We start from the raw sequence: 15,646 nt of genomic DNA, 5'->3' as shown, positions 1-15,646 counted from the left end.
AGAGTAGCTCTAGGAAGTGATGATGAGAGCTAACGATGGAGGTGAGAGCCAAGATAACTTGCTCTGATATCAGTTGTTGGAGTGGAGACAAAGGTAGCAACATACACACATGTGAAACAAGTAAGAATAGATGCAGAGAAACAAGTAAGAATAGATGCAAAGAAACACAACAATCAAAGTAAATTGATTGATAATAAGTGAATTACAAGTAAAGTGACATGATAAGGTCACTTATCATAGATGCAAAGAAACACAACATCAAAGTAAATTGATTGATAATAAGTGACCTTATCAAAGCTGAGAAACAAGTAAGAATAGATGCAGAGAAACACAACAATCAAAGTAAATTGATTGATAATAAGTGAATTACAAGTGAAGTGACATGATAAGGTCACTTATCATATCACTTACACACACACACACACTCCTAAGAGTGTTTACACATGCTCGAAGGAAAAAGACCTTCTAAGGAGGGAAAAGTGGTCCGGCCCATTATTAGTGTACATCATATATCTACATCCACACATCACTACCATATAAATGGCTACATGACCATGGTTGGTTGACACTTGGGGGATGAAGTTGAACTTAGGTGATGAGGTTGATGTAGTGAGATGTTTGGTTTTGTGCAAGGCTGCTACAATGTAGGGCTATAATGAGTACAAAGTTTGGTTTCTAATCCTCCAACTCAATTTTTATTATCTTTACTACTCTTCTCTTATCTTCTTGTCTTTTCTATCTTCATTTTCTCCTATCAGTTTCTGATTTCTTTGGCATTTGAATGGTTTATTTGACATTTAATAATGTCCTTCACATTTTTCTTTAAAAAGACAAACGCTTTTGGTGAGCTACTATGATTCAAATCCCATGATGATTTAGCTTAGGCTTGAGATGTTGTCATAGCAATGATACTTAAGTTTAATGCCATCATAACTATGCAGTGATGTAAGTATCACAGTCTTTGATATGCCGCACACATAGCCCCCCTCTTAAATCAATTGTTTAGATACATGGATGAAGTCTTCTAAGGCACTTGCAGTGTTACTATCTTTTTTATACTTATTAATATTAGGGAGGTTGAGAGGCTCGATGGTCAAGTCATGATGGGTCTATTGCTTAGGGGGATTTTACTTGGAACATAAGGAAAAACTTCTATAGTAAGTAACTTGGTGATATTTACTCCTTAGCGACCTTCTACCTAAGCAACTTATCCATCTCCCATGAAGTAACTAATTGCTTAGATATCAATTCATGTGCTTATTGTAGTATTGTTGAAAAATTTAGGACCACAACTCAAAATTTGAGATGCATGAGATACTGTAAGATACACACAGTAAGCCATTGGGACTCATCACAACTAATCAAATTCAAACATCACAACAATGTAGAAGGACACACAAATCAATCAAGTATTAATTGAGAAATTATAAGTACAAAGTTGACTTCAAACTAAATCCACCATATGTGGAGGAAATCCAAGATTCTTTCCTAAGTTCTTATTGGCCTCATCAAGAAGTTTTGATACCAATTTTCCAAGCATCAAGGTAGAGACATCAACTTAATATCTCAAAGAGATCCTCTATGGTGCTACCCACATCACCACCACTTTCTCACATCACCACCAATATAATAAGAAGCAAAAGTTATTGCAACTTCTTTGCGTGAACTTACAATACTGTAGGAATTATTGTGTCAAAATGGGGATGCACCAAAACCCATAAGAAGAAGAATGTGGGTAAACATGATGATAGAGTTAATGTGTCCAAAGTGTCTTAATGAAGAAGAAGGTAGGTAAATGAGAAGATAGATTCAGTGTGTCCAAAGTGGCTCCAATAAAGACACATCTACTACCTCTTTAACCACTCCCTCTCTAAAGGATCCAATAGTGGAACCGGTTAAGTAGACTATGATCAATGCCAAACCTACTTTGGTGTGAAAGAGACTAGGAATGAGATATTATCCTAGACAAGAGATGAGTTGCCTAGAAGACACTACAATCTTGGTATGTGAGTGCAAGGAAAAATTTATAGCGTATATAAATAATACATCCAATGGTGTTATTAGCACAATAACATACGAAACATTTGGATATATCAAGTCAAATTCTATACTTAGTCCCTAAAGAGTAATCAAAAGAAATTTAAAACATGACTTGATGTCTAAGATGTTGATAAGGATGGCATGTGGCTCCAAAAAAGGTGAACATATCCTAACCATTGAGTTAGTAATATGGTGGGATTAATGAGATTATTAAGAAACAGTACCCAAGGGACATCACTAGACTAATAACCTTTCTATCTTCAAGGGTCATTTCTCTAGGGATATCTAAGTCTTACAAGCTAAGAAATAGACCTTAAATATTGGATGGATGGCAACCTACAAGTTGAAAATGAGGTTGTTATGCTAACCAAGCAAGAACCAAGTGCCATTTAAAAACTTGAAGGATAAGACTTGGCCAACATTCTAGTTAATAAATTTGGGAGATTGTTATGAAAGGATGATACTAATTCAAGACCACTAGTGGTTTGCAATAAGGGTTGGGATCATGGTTTATAAGGGTTTGCATCATGGATAGTGGTGCAAGTGTGACGATAACTACCAAAGCACTACTAGCATAAATAAGGAAGGCCTCCTTAAGGATAGACTAAGTTCATTATGAAAATGGGTGATGATACTATTACTAGACCAATGGGAAAACTTTATGAATACTTTCAGGGAAGACCTCCTTTAGAATAAACTAAGCTCATTGTGTCAAAATGGGTGATGGTACTACTACCAAACCAATGGGATACTTTATGCTTGAGAGTCAAGATTTTCTCAATTATGCATCATCACAAGTGTGGTGATGGTACTGCTACCAGACTAATGAGAATACTTTATGCTTGAGAGTCAAGATTTTCTCAATTATGCATCATCACACGTGTGGTGATGAACTTCCTTAAGCAAACCAAACTCTTATGATGCCATTTTGGGCTGATCATTTATGTCAACATCTAAATTTATGCATGATTCGTCTATGGATCATGTATATGTTGGAGTGGAGATAAAGGTGGCAACACACACAGATATGTAGCATGTAAATTATGCATCATCACACTCGTGTGGTGATGAACTTCCTTAAGCAAACCAAACTCTTATGGTGCCGTTTTGGGCCGATCATTTATGTCAAAATCTAAATCTATGCAGGATTGGTCTATGGACCATGTGTATGTTAGAGTGGAGATAAAGGTAGACATATGTAGCATGTAAACAAAGAGAAAACAGAGAACAGAGGATCACAACATTGAAAGTAGATTCATGAGAATGAGTGAAGTATAGATTAAGTAGATTCATGAGGATGAGTACAAATGAAATTATAATATAAGGTCATTTGAGCACAACACTCAACGTAGATTCATGAGAATGAGTACAAATGAAATTATATGATAAGGTTATTTACACACTCACTCAGTTCTGCTATGAATCTTTCTCTAAATTGTTAATACAAAACTTCTATTTCTATAGATTCTAGAATGCATGAAAATTCTTGTACGAAGTATTCTAAACCATATTTTGCTTCAAGCAATTTTGATAAAAAATCCAAGATGCATAAGGGTAAAGATGTAGCCAAAGATGATATTTGGAAAGAAAATAACAATAAACCCTCAAATGGTTAGCTAAAGAATCATACGTGACGTGTTTCAAATGTCACAAGGAAGGTCATCTTGCACCAGATTGTCCAGAGAAGAAAAAGAACTACGCACTTGTGGCTCGTCTGAAAGAATAGAAGGAAAACCAATTTCTATTCTGCATGATGATGATAGTTTCCATGACTTCATTTCCGAAAAGGCATTGAAAGCACTTAACCTAGAGCATCGTACTCTAGTTATAAAGTGAAAGCTGCACTTCAAGAAACTAAGTAGAGGTTACGAGTCTAGAATTGGAAATAGATTCATTGAAAGAAAAGAGAACATTTTTAGTTACTCCTTTGCAAGGTGTTGATGTTATCTTAGGAATGCTATAAAAACATGAACATAATCCTTAGAATAATTATGACACCCATATAATATGGTCAATGAAAGATGACAAACAAATTTATCTCTAATGTCAGACTAAGGGTGACTTAAGTCCTCTTTTAACTCACACCCAAGCTAAAAGAGCTATAAAGAAGAAGGAGAAGATATTTTTTATTCTTGTCAACCAGCTTAGTGCTCAGGCTGACTCTAAACCAAACATGTCTCATGATCCTTTTATTTCTAAGTTCTCTAATTTCTTTATAGATAACCTAGCTCTTGGTTTACCTAAATCTCGTGTAGAGGATCATAAAAATAAAATAATGCCTGGAAGCTCTCCACTATGTAAAGCTTATCGAGTTAACATGCGTGAACAGAAAGAGATTAGAAGAATTGTTAGACAAAGGACTAATTAGACCTAGGAGTTCTCCATTTGATGCTCTAGTTCTTCTTATTAAAAAGAAAAATGGGACATATTGAATGTGTATCGATTATCGTACTTAAGAACCGAAATTCAATACCACGAGTGGATGACTCGCTAGACAAGCTCAAGGGAGCTCAATTTTTTTGCAAAATTGACCTCAAGTCCGGTTACCATCAAATTCGAATGGATGAAAGAAATATTTTCAAGACTTCTTTTAAAGCCCAAACTAGTCACTAATTTTAAGTTATGCCATTTCGCTTGACTAATAGCCTAGCTACTTTTAAGAGAATGATGAATAGAATACTCTTGAAACGCCAAAGTTTTATCATAGTGTTTTTTGATGATATCTTAATTTTCAATAAGAATCGTCAAGAGCACGAACAACATTTGAAAAAAGTGTCAGCTCTATGTCGATCCCAATATGAGAAAATTCATTCAAGAGGAACAGGGCTCCGAGGCAGGTTTGAAGAGGTGGTGTGATAATTTCCGCAATTTTCAACCCAGCATGGCCAACCAGCAGTAAGTAGGGGAGGGGGGAGAGGCGGATTCGTCTTACCCCATCCCCTTATTCATCACCATTGCCTGCTTCAGTCCCTGGAGCAGAAATGCAACCTTCATTCAGCCCAGAACAGCAGCAAGGAAGGAATCGTCAACTGGAGTAGGGTTGAAATCCACAGTCCGGTATAGGTACTTGCTGCCATGAGCCAGTGAGGAGAGAGAGAGAGAGAGAGAGAGAGAGAGCACGAGTGCAGTCGTTTAGAAAGGGAATGTACCACTCACTGCTGTGAGGCAAATGTATACTCACTCGCCATGGTTGGGAGCCCGGAGGTCTCAAGCAGCAGCCAAACATAGGGCAAGCTCTGGCAGGCGGCCCACAAAGATGCCTGTGTTTTAATCGGGCACGGCCAAAGAGCAGGCCGCCCCCGCCGTTGTGATGCAGTTGAGCTCTGGATCTCCACTGACGCGTCTGCAGCTATCAATCAGTAAGCTCCAGTTTTTCTAGAGGGAGGATGAGCTACAAGCAGCTAGAGGCCACAACCAGGCGAGTAGCCTACCTAGTGCTATTAAAATGCATAGAGCATCTTTACTTTTGGCATCATTTCTAGTATTTGGTGCAAACCAGTACAACCAGAGCAACCAGGCAAAAGTAGCCTACCTAGTGCCATTAAAATGCATAGCATCTCTACTTCTGGCATCATTTCTAGTATTTGGTGCAACCTGGTTTGAAGCTAGAGAGTCCACAAGTGTCCGAACCCGCTGAAAGAGCCTCGAGGAGCAGCACATCTAAACGAGAAACACACGAGCGGAAAAAGAAGAGGGCAGCAGCAAGCCAGAGGACTAAGGTTCTTCTAGCCCTAGTTCTCAGTGCATCTCCATTCCAGTCAATCCGCTCTGCCATGGGTAAAGTTGCTGTGGCCACCATAAGAAAATGAGGAGAGACCGCTGCTAAGCGACGAAGCACCTACCTGTGTCTGGGAGTAGGGAACCTTGCCTCTCTCAACTGTGCAATCAGACATAGGCTGCAAGAGAGCTCACTCGATCTAAGGTGGTAAAGTGTGTTTCTGCCAGGGCCATGCGGCTAGCCATTCCTCTGCTTCTTCTTCTTCTTCTTCTTCTAGGTCGATGATGTTGGTGAAGCTTTGGCTCCTTCTTGAGGATCCAAAAGACAGCCTTCGTCTCCTAGGACCCCCTGAGCCATCGATGGTGTGGTGCTGCCCATCCTTTCTCACAACAACCACATCGATGCTGTCTCAACCACGGCTTGTGCAGGCCTTCGTGCAATGAGGGCGTTGTCACGAAAGTGGACATACAAACCAGTGTGCTCATGTTGTGGCGGCCTGGTGGGCATCCAATCCAGGTCCATGGAGGTCCCCCATGTCCTTGACGACGGCCCGAACTAACCACCCATGGCGATGGCGCAGAACCTGCACAGTCAGGAGGACGAGAGCGACGGAAACAAACGAACAGAGCGTTACCTCTCACCTGCGAGAGCCGAGCGAGCGAGCGAGCGGAAGACACAGACGGAGACCTTGTTGTTGTTTTGGACGTACGTTTGGGGAGGAGCTCCTCTCCCTGGAGAGAGCAGCCCGCTGCAAAAATTGGGATATGGTGCTTGTGTTGGGCCGAGCACACGGTATTCTTTAGTAAAAGGCGAAAGAATAGTTCGCTCTGTGCTCAACCCGCACCTTCCGTGAGAGGAAGGGGAACCAACCAGGAGCCTTTATACCCTCCACGGGGACCTCCCTCTTGCGCTGGGGAACCAATGTGGGATAAGTGGTGCAAGGATGGTTGAGTAGACGCTTTTGTAGATCTTGGGAGCCATTTATTACTATAAAGCCTTTTTTGTTTTAGTAGTTTGCTAACACATCTGATTTAGAGAGAAGAACTCAAGGCCATGCATCGGCCCTAACATTAACTCAACCTTGAATTTCCAAGTTTGAAGTTTGAGCATGGGCTCATATGAGAGGCCTTCTATGCAAGAAGCTTGGCATGATGCGAATGCAAGGATGGTTAAGTAGCCTATCTTACTAGAACCAGTTATATAGAGTTAAGAAGTTAGACAATTTTGTGGATATCGGGATTCTCGCCAAGCCATTATAAAGCCTTTTTGTTTTAGTTTGCTAACTCAACTGGTAGGGAGAACTCAACCACGCATCAGCTTCAGCCTTCAATTGCTCTCCTCTTATATACTATCTTCTTCGATGAAGCTTCTCTCGGAATGCCTCTTGTTTGTGAATCGAGCCTCCTTCGGTTGCTCTCCTCTTATATATCATCTTAGCTTGGGAAATAAAAGGGTTTCTCTTCGAATTGAGGTTTCAGTTTAGTGTCCTTAATATTTTCTCTCTTCCTTCTAATAATTACTCTTGTACAAGAGTTGCCAGCAAATTATAGTTACGTAAATAAACCCTAAACCTTCGTCATTACAATTACAATCATAGTAAAGGCTACTGCTCACATATGCATAAGGGTTGTTTGGGAACTCACCATTAGTCCGCATAGAATGCGGCTAACCACAACGAGCTGATCTATCGCTTCCCTCGGCATTGTCATGCCACTAAGGGCTCAATCACCCCAACAGTAGAGACCGAGCAGAGCTATATAGAGATTTACTCCACCTTGCCTACTATGCCTCCTTATATGAATCTAATAAAAAGTTATGGGAAGCTGTGAGAAGCTCATTCATTACGTCTCCCTCTTATTCATATGCTCGGACTTTAACTGCTTACATAAGTAGGCCACATATGCCTCCGTACGTATATGTGCCTCGTCATGCATCTCGTAAAGTAGAGCAGGTGCATCACTAGCCTACTTGGCAGTATTACATGTGCCTCCTTACACACATGAGCCTTGTCACGCACCTCGTAAAGCAGAGCAAGTGCATCCCTAGCCTACTTGTTGGGCAGTATTACATGAGCGAATAGGACGAATAATGTTCCTTTTTATGAAAAGTGCCACCAATGCATGTTCCTATGCATCCTTGCCATCCCACCTCGCTTGTTCCACATTGAGAGGTGCGGAGACACATGCCACAATTACATTTGAACTAGTATCACCATTTGAATTACCTGTAATATCATATGCTAGCGAGGTAGGGCATTCCTTGATGCTTGTAACAACATTCGAAAGCCCATTGGCAAATCAATACATGATACATCATTCGAAAGCCCTTTGGAAAATCCATACATGCTGATGAAGTTGATGATAAGCTCAAGATGCAATGTCAATGATGACCATGTAACACTTATGACACATGCACACAATGGTTACACACTAACCTAAAATTGAACAAAGCCAATTCAAACTGACAATCCCCTAGGATGTCATGGAAACTTACAACATGCGAATGGGCCCCAAAACATGCCTACCAACGCTGGAACAATGAAGCATATTCAAGATAATAGTCATTGAGTTTACTCAACTGGCCCATTGAAAATTGGGGGGGAACATCAATCACCCATTACATGGTACATTTTTGTTATTTTCAAGTTGTTATAATCTATATGTATTTATAATATGTATTTATATACACTCATGCAATTTCTTGTTTCCAACATATTATTTACGCCCATGGATCACATTACTTAGAAAAGTATAGTTCCCTCGACATGTGGAGCACCCAAGGGATGGAGAAGTCACATTATAGGGCAAAGAGAATCTATTTCAAGAACACTCATCTCACAGTGGAGGGTGACATGAACAAATAACCTCATTGAAATGTTGATTTGGTTTTTTCGATACACAATGTGGAGTACCCAAGGGATTGGTTTTTTCGATACACACTTCTTGTAAAAGAAATCCTAGACTATCGTGTGCAAAGGCTTGCCTTGGGAGCTTTACGAGAAGCTACAAAAGCTTTTTTGGTGACCTTTTTTGAGGATGCAAACCTCTGTGCTATCCACACGAAGAGGGTTACTATAATGACGAAGGATCTTAAATCAGCTAGACTTTTGCATTGCCAAGACTTGTAATCAACAGTGCTACTATGTAAGAATTTATCTTTATCAATAGAAAGCTCAACTTTTTTTGTCTTGTCTCATTTTAAGGTTATATAGTCATGGATTTTTGTTTGGAACACATTTTGAAATATGTAAGTTTGAAATATATTTTATTAATGTACCATGTGTAAAATTGAACTAGACTGCACCAATTTTCTCACAGTAAGTTATAAAACACATAAGTGTAATTTTTTGTAAATTCTTCTAAAGAGTTTATAGATTTATAAAAATTATATATTCAATTGAATTACAAAATTGAATTCTGAATTTGTAACAAAACTTTTTAGAAAAAATAGAATTTTTTTTCAAAGAATCCAAAACATTTTTTTAACCCTATGTAGGTCTTACAAGCTTGCATTTTGTACTTCCTCAAATTGAGTAGTAGGTGTTCTCGAACGTCTACTATGCTCCATTCTTTGCTAGCGTTAAAGGTTAATGGTGCCATTGGGTAGTTTGATCGGTAGTTCTATGGGTGAATTTGCACCCTCAGATGACTGCAATGGTATCCACTCCCCCTTTTTCTTCATCCATCGCTTGTAAAAGAATCAGATGTATAAATTTGAGCGTGCTTTCAAGTATTGAAGTGTGATACTTAAAATCACAACTCTGCAAGAATATACATCTCCCTTATGCACCCCTTCCACTATATCCCATACATTTCCAAATAAACCATTCATATGCTTAGATTGCAATTTCTTGCAAATGAACATTGCTGGAGTGGCTTGTGGCAAGAGCTTAAAAACCACGTGCATAAAAAGGTGAATGCGAGCATACCAACTAAGACCTACTGAACAAATGAACATTGCTGGAGTGGCTTGTGGCAAGAGCTTAAAAACCACGTGCATAAAAAGGTAAATGCGAGCATACCAACTAAGACCTACTGAACAAAAGGGCTTTGTAAATTTTAAAGAGGATTGGATATCAATAATCATCTTTTGTTTGAAGGCATCTACACTTCATTTGTGTGGGATTCACCACTCATTGCTACCTAATGAGGGAAATAGAAGCTTTTCAAGTCTTCCATAGTCTTTAGGCCTAGAGGGAACTATGTAAGAGTGTGTGAAAAAGAATATTCTACTGCCAAGAAGTGTCCTAGGGTTCTTGTTGGGAAATAAAACCTCACCTATGGTGGAATGGAAAGTATTGAAGGTCCCTGTTATGTTCTTCAATGGTTGTTCCTCTATGTAACTTGATGGGAATATATCTGCATACACAAAACCACAAAAAAAAAGTGAACAACAAGGGTATAAGAGTGATCTACACTTCATTTGTGTGGGATTCACCACTCATTTTGTTTGAAGGAATCTACACTTCATTTGTGTGGGATTCGCCACTCATTACTACCTAATGAGGGAAATGGAAGCTTTTCAAGTCTTCCATAGTCTTTAGGCCTAGAGGGAACTATGTAAGAGTGTGTGAAAAAGAATATTCTACTCCCAAGAAGTGTCCTAGAGTTCTTGTTGGGAAATAAAACCTCACCTATGGTGGAATGGAAAGTATTAAAGGTCCCTGTTATGTTCTTCAATGGTTGTTCCTCTATGTAGCTTGATGGGAATATATCTGCATACACAAACCTCACCTATGGTGGAATGGAAAGTATTGAAGTTCCCTATTATGTTCTTCAATGGTTGTTCCTCTATGTAACTTGATGGGAATATATATGCATACACAAAACCACAAAAAAAAAGTGAACAATAAGGGTATAAGAAAATGATTTCAATAGAACCACATTAGTAATAAAATACTTAAAATTACAAGGAAACTTGGTTTTTGCTATTTGCGAAGGAAGATGAATGTTTGAAGCCATGTAGATATGTTGAACCACTATCACCATGCCTTCATTTTGAGTTTTCTTGAAAGCTAGGAATCTTCCCTTCCAATGATGTTCCAAATCACCACAAGTTTTGACTCTATGTGGCCCTCTTGAGCTTGGCTGTAAAAGTAAACCCAATCATTAACCCTGAATCTCTCTCCAACCCACATACCTTACTCATTCCTAGATTTGTTAAGAACATACTTAGAGATGGAATCACTAGGTCTCCTATTTGATGTTTCAATGACTGAAAACTTGCTTACAAGAGTATAAAGTGAGTTAAGTGGGATTAGAGGAGGAATAGGGAGGTTAGAAGGCTACTAGAGGATTAGACAAGAGCTTAGAGAGCCATTAAACCTTGCAGCAAGATTTACAAGTGGTTAGAGAGGGATTAAAGAGGTTATAGCAAGATTAGGAGAGATATGGAAGCTTGCAAGAGGATTAGAAACTTGTTGCAAGATTAAGGAGAGATTAAAGACACATAAGAGGATTAAAGAGAGATTATAAGCTTACAGCAAAGATTAGAAAGAGATTAGAAGGTTGCAAGCAAGATTAGAGAGGTTATAGCAAGATTAGTAGAGATATGGAAGCTTGCAAGAGGGTTTGAAACTTGCTGCAAGATTAAGGAGAGATTAAAGACACACTAGAGGATTAAGGACACCCAAGAGGATTGAAGAGAGATTACAAGCTTAGAGAAAAGATTAGAAAGACATTAGAAGGTTGTAGACAAGATTAGAGAGGGATAAGAGAGCTCTAGGACTAATGGTTTACATGTGTAATTAGTTTAAGAGCATAAAAAGGGGCTAGAAAGCTTGGAGAATCCTTTTTTCACTATAGAATAATATGGAAGCACTTTTTTGGGGATAAAATCAAATTTTTGGAGGGAAACAAATTTTTTAAAATTTTTAGGGTTACTTTTTGGCTGTGCAGGTCTAGTGAGGCCCAAGGGAGGTGAAGTGACACTAGTGGAGCTACTAGATAAAAAAGGTGATGTGATTGGGGTAACTAGGGGGACAAGCCTAAAGTATATCAATAAATATCCCTACTTTAGGTCCTAAAGCTAGTGGATAGAATGTGCACTCCCCCCCTCCCATTGGTCCAAACTTGATTAAAATGTCATTAAAATTAATCCTAAAGGATCATTTTTGTATTCCATATTTCCCCTAATGAAGTGAAGTGACATGATAAGGGAAAAAGTGCCTTGGTCCATTATTCGCTTATACCCACACATCACTACTATATAAATAGCTACAAATGCCCCCTGTAAGTGATGATGTGAGCGTGTAGAGGGATCATGTGGCTAATCAAATCCCGAAATGGAAATAAGCCCAAAGCTTTATAAAAAGCTTTAAACTTCTCTCGCGTGAGAGAGTCTTCATAAAAATATGTTTGTAATGTTATCGTGTGTAGAGACATAAGGCGGGTTAATCTCTCATGCAACATGAGTCTCTCCCCAACATTGTTATATGTAGAGACGTAAGCTAGGCTAATCTCTCTTACAACATTAGCCTCTCCCTCACCTAATGATTATGCACCTCAATGTGCTAGAGACTGAGCTTAACACCCATCTGTACACTAGCATAATAACTTACAGTATTCTCTTTATAGTACCAGAGCTCCAATTTATATGAGAGCTATGGAGGCAAGAAAGAGGCTAGCAAGGAAGCAGTACGCAAGTAATGGTATTTCCATCTCTTTCCCTCTTTGATTTTGGAGCAACACCTTCGGTAGGTATGAGAGCTATAGGCAAATGGAAAGTCGTTGTCTCAAATTGAGGGGGGTGGTCAAAAAGCGAGCCAAGAGCAGCGAGCACAAAGCAATGAGTAGAGCTCATGTTCTTGTGAAAGTGAGCAGGTAGTAGGGGCATGGTATGATGTTAAGCGAGCATGAAATGTTAAAGAGAAGAGTGGAACCACAATGCAATTCTGTAGCAATCAAACAAAGAAGACATGAAATGTTCTAAAATGACCATTGCAATAATTTTTTTTTCGAACCAATGGTGCAGATACAAAAAATCACTATTAAACCCATATTGCTTGGCTCGCTAAAAAGATGTTGAATCTATAGTATTCACAATGTTGGAGAGCCATTAGCAAACAAAAGACAATAGATAGGAAAATTTATAAAATAACCAAAACATTTCCAAAACAATAACTAATAAACTCGTACTACGGTTCAGCTGGTATGACATGACCCCCATACATATTTCAACTAAAGTGGGTTGCAGGTTCCTAAAGCTATTGAGGATGACTTCTAATAGACTTAGTTAGCATGTCTTTTACAATTCTCTCAGAAATACAAGCTTGATGAATATGCATATTGTTGTTCACATCCTGTCCAAGAATCATTAAGAACACAAAGTATATGTGCTTGCATGCAAGATATGGTCTTTTCTTGGCCACTCTATCTCTGAACTCCACACATGAACACATTGGATTCTTCTGAATAGTGACCTCTATCAGAGGTGTGTCTTGGCGCCCATTGGTCAATGGATTAATACTAAATGTTTCCTTTACCCCTTCTATATGTATATGGCTGCCTACAACTTCTGCATGCATATCTAAGGCCGCAGTGATTTGACCAAATGCAGCCTTTGAAATTCCTCGTCGATATGGAAATTGTTTCACCTCCTTGTTTATCTCGCTAGTGCCTTTTGCAAGCTCCTTTTCTAGAAAAAACTCAAGAGGAATACCAATGTCATATCCTGCTCTAATAAGCTTGCAGGCTTCTTTCACTTGTAACTTGGTACCTTTAGCAATGGGCCAAACACAAGGGACATCCTCTGGTGGATGTAATATTGTCTTTGTAATTTTCCAAGTGTGCCTAACATTTGTATTACAAAAATAGCAGTACTTCTCCTTTTTCCAGGAGGATAGTTGACAATCACTCCAAAAACAAGGACTGACATCACCCCCTCGCAACCTTCAGCTACACTTTTTCCCCGATGCCCAGTGGTTGCACTTAACTCGATTCATTGTTGGTATCCTCCGCAAGGCCCACTTTGTATCATGCACATCACTTTCAAGGCTCTCTAAAACTTTGCATTGCTCATCGACCTCTATTGTAGGCTCTAACCTCTCTCTTGTCACATAGTTAAACTCAGGCCTATGGCTAGAGTTGCCAAAGTTTTCTTCTGTCGAGTCGTGTAGTGGCCTTTTGGCTCGAATAGTTTTATTCTCACCCTTGAATTTTACCCTATTTGAAAACATAGGGGTCCCCGCCACCCACTGCATCATCCACTGCTCGTGAGGTAGCTATTGGGGATGGACTTGCTTTCTGTCGAGAAAGAGCTCTCTCAACCAAAAGCTCCAATGTAGGCCCACAACCTGTGTATTTTCCTTCCAAGAAAGCCAGTTGTCTGGCACATTGGAAGTAAGCATTGATTAGATCTGTCACACAAGCATCATAAAGACTAATCTTTTGCCTACACCCCTCCCCTGCCAACCAGCTTGCATGCTTGGTCTCTGACATATTTGTCCTTGGGACAAGAGCATTGACAATAGGCTCTCCATCCTACAAGAGAGTGGTAGAAATTGATTAAAAACAATGCAGTGCACATAAGTAGGAGGCACACAATAATACAATGAATAATCTCTTACAAACATTACCTTTAAAATGAAATGACCCCATCGACTAACCCTATAGTGCCACCAACTCAACCAGCTAAGAAGCTTAGGGATGTTTCTATCAGCTGCCTTGCCAGTTGCCCACCATGCTCGTATCTTGCGAAATTGCTGAAGGGCACTTTCTTTGTTTGGGGCAGTCCTCCACTTCCCTGTGCTTTTCTTGATGTGGGCTATAGATGTACCTCTGCGTGTGGACACGAAGGTTGTCTTCCCAATGCCATAAACATGACCTTTCCCTTTCAATCATCTCCTTTCCGTCATTGAAGACACGTCTCACTGCATTCCAGTTAGCGCCACCCTCATCCGCCATAAACCCAAAAAAATTTGCAACCTTTCCTGTGTGCTCCACCATTACCAAATTCATATTTTCCCAAAACATGACTTGAGCATCCTCATCCTCTTCTCTAAATTCACAAGTTGCTATTGTCAATAGCTCACCAATCCTGCATGCCACAAATGGAAACAGAGTTATATTAAAGACACAAATTAAGCAATGCTCTCTACCGCTTGTAACTTACATGTGGTCATAAACATGTGCTCCCATTGTATGCCATCATCCACTCGATGCACATGATCAAAGCAGACCCATGCTTGATTAAGATCCCCATTACCATCCTTGTCCATTCGCCGAACAATCAGTAGTAGTGGTGGCTTGCAATGGAAATCGAGAACCATGGAAGAACTCAAAATGGCATGTTCTTTTTAGATTAAGAATGGCTTCATATCCTTCACCCAGAGGCCGTGTTGTTTTTCGTGTTTGCATTACCATCTGCTTCACCCTGCATTCATAAAGCATACTTAGTGTATTAAAGATGATAATTGCATACTATTCTTTGCTAAATTGCACTTCCTACGTACTTTTTGACATTTATCAAACTTTGCAACTCTTGCGACATCTCTTGTAGCTCCCTCTCTGTCATGAATTCTCCTTGTGCCTTGTCATCATTAGTGAATGCTCTTAGAACCACCTCCCTTGCCACAATCATTTGTACCTTTCTGGGCCCAGCGTTGTGGTCGATGCCCACTGCACGTGCTACAAAGGCCTTGATATTTCGTATCGATGCTCGGCACATTCCCTTGGAAACCATGTGTGTATGTTTGCCATAATGAATAAATAGTCTGCTGTGCATTGATTCTTTTGGCATAAAATAATAGACACAAGCAGGACATTCTTTAAGACACATTGGCACATGCTTGCAGAAAAAACACTCAAGGTTCCCGAAGCTCCCAATTGCTAAATTCCCATATTTTGGAGATTTTATCAGCTGCCCATTCCAATGGAGTTTGTTTGGTTG

General features: G+C 39.5%; 1 non-coding gene across 1 annotated transcript; it reads right to left on the bottom strand.

Annotated features, from left to right (window-relative positions):
- Positions 1-6,481: 6,481 nt before the first annotated feature.
- LOC147636316 (U5 spliceosomal RNA) lies at positions 6,482-6,604 on the bottom strand. Its single transcript, XR_015266566.1, has one exon. It is a non-coding gene; the product is annotated as a U5 spliceosomal RNA (small nuclear RNA).
- Between the last annotated feature and the right edge of the window lie 9,042 nt (positions 6,605-15,646).

The sequence above is a fragment of the Cibotium barometz genome, chromosome 8 (genome assembly GCF_041138505.1).
Source record: "Cibotium barometz isolate CiBa-2024 chromosome 8, ASM4113850v1, whole genome shotgun sequence".
In the NCBI taxonomy this organism is placed as follows: Eukaryota; Viridiplantae; Streptophyta; class Polypodiopsida; order Cyatheales; family Cibotiaceae; genus Cibotium; species Cibotium barometz.
This window is presented reverse-complemented; position numbering and strand designations above follow the sequence as displayed.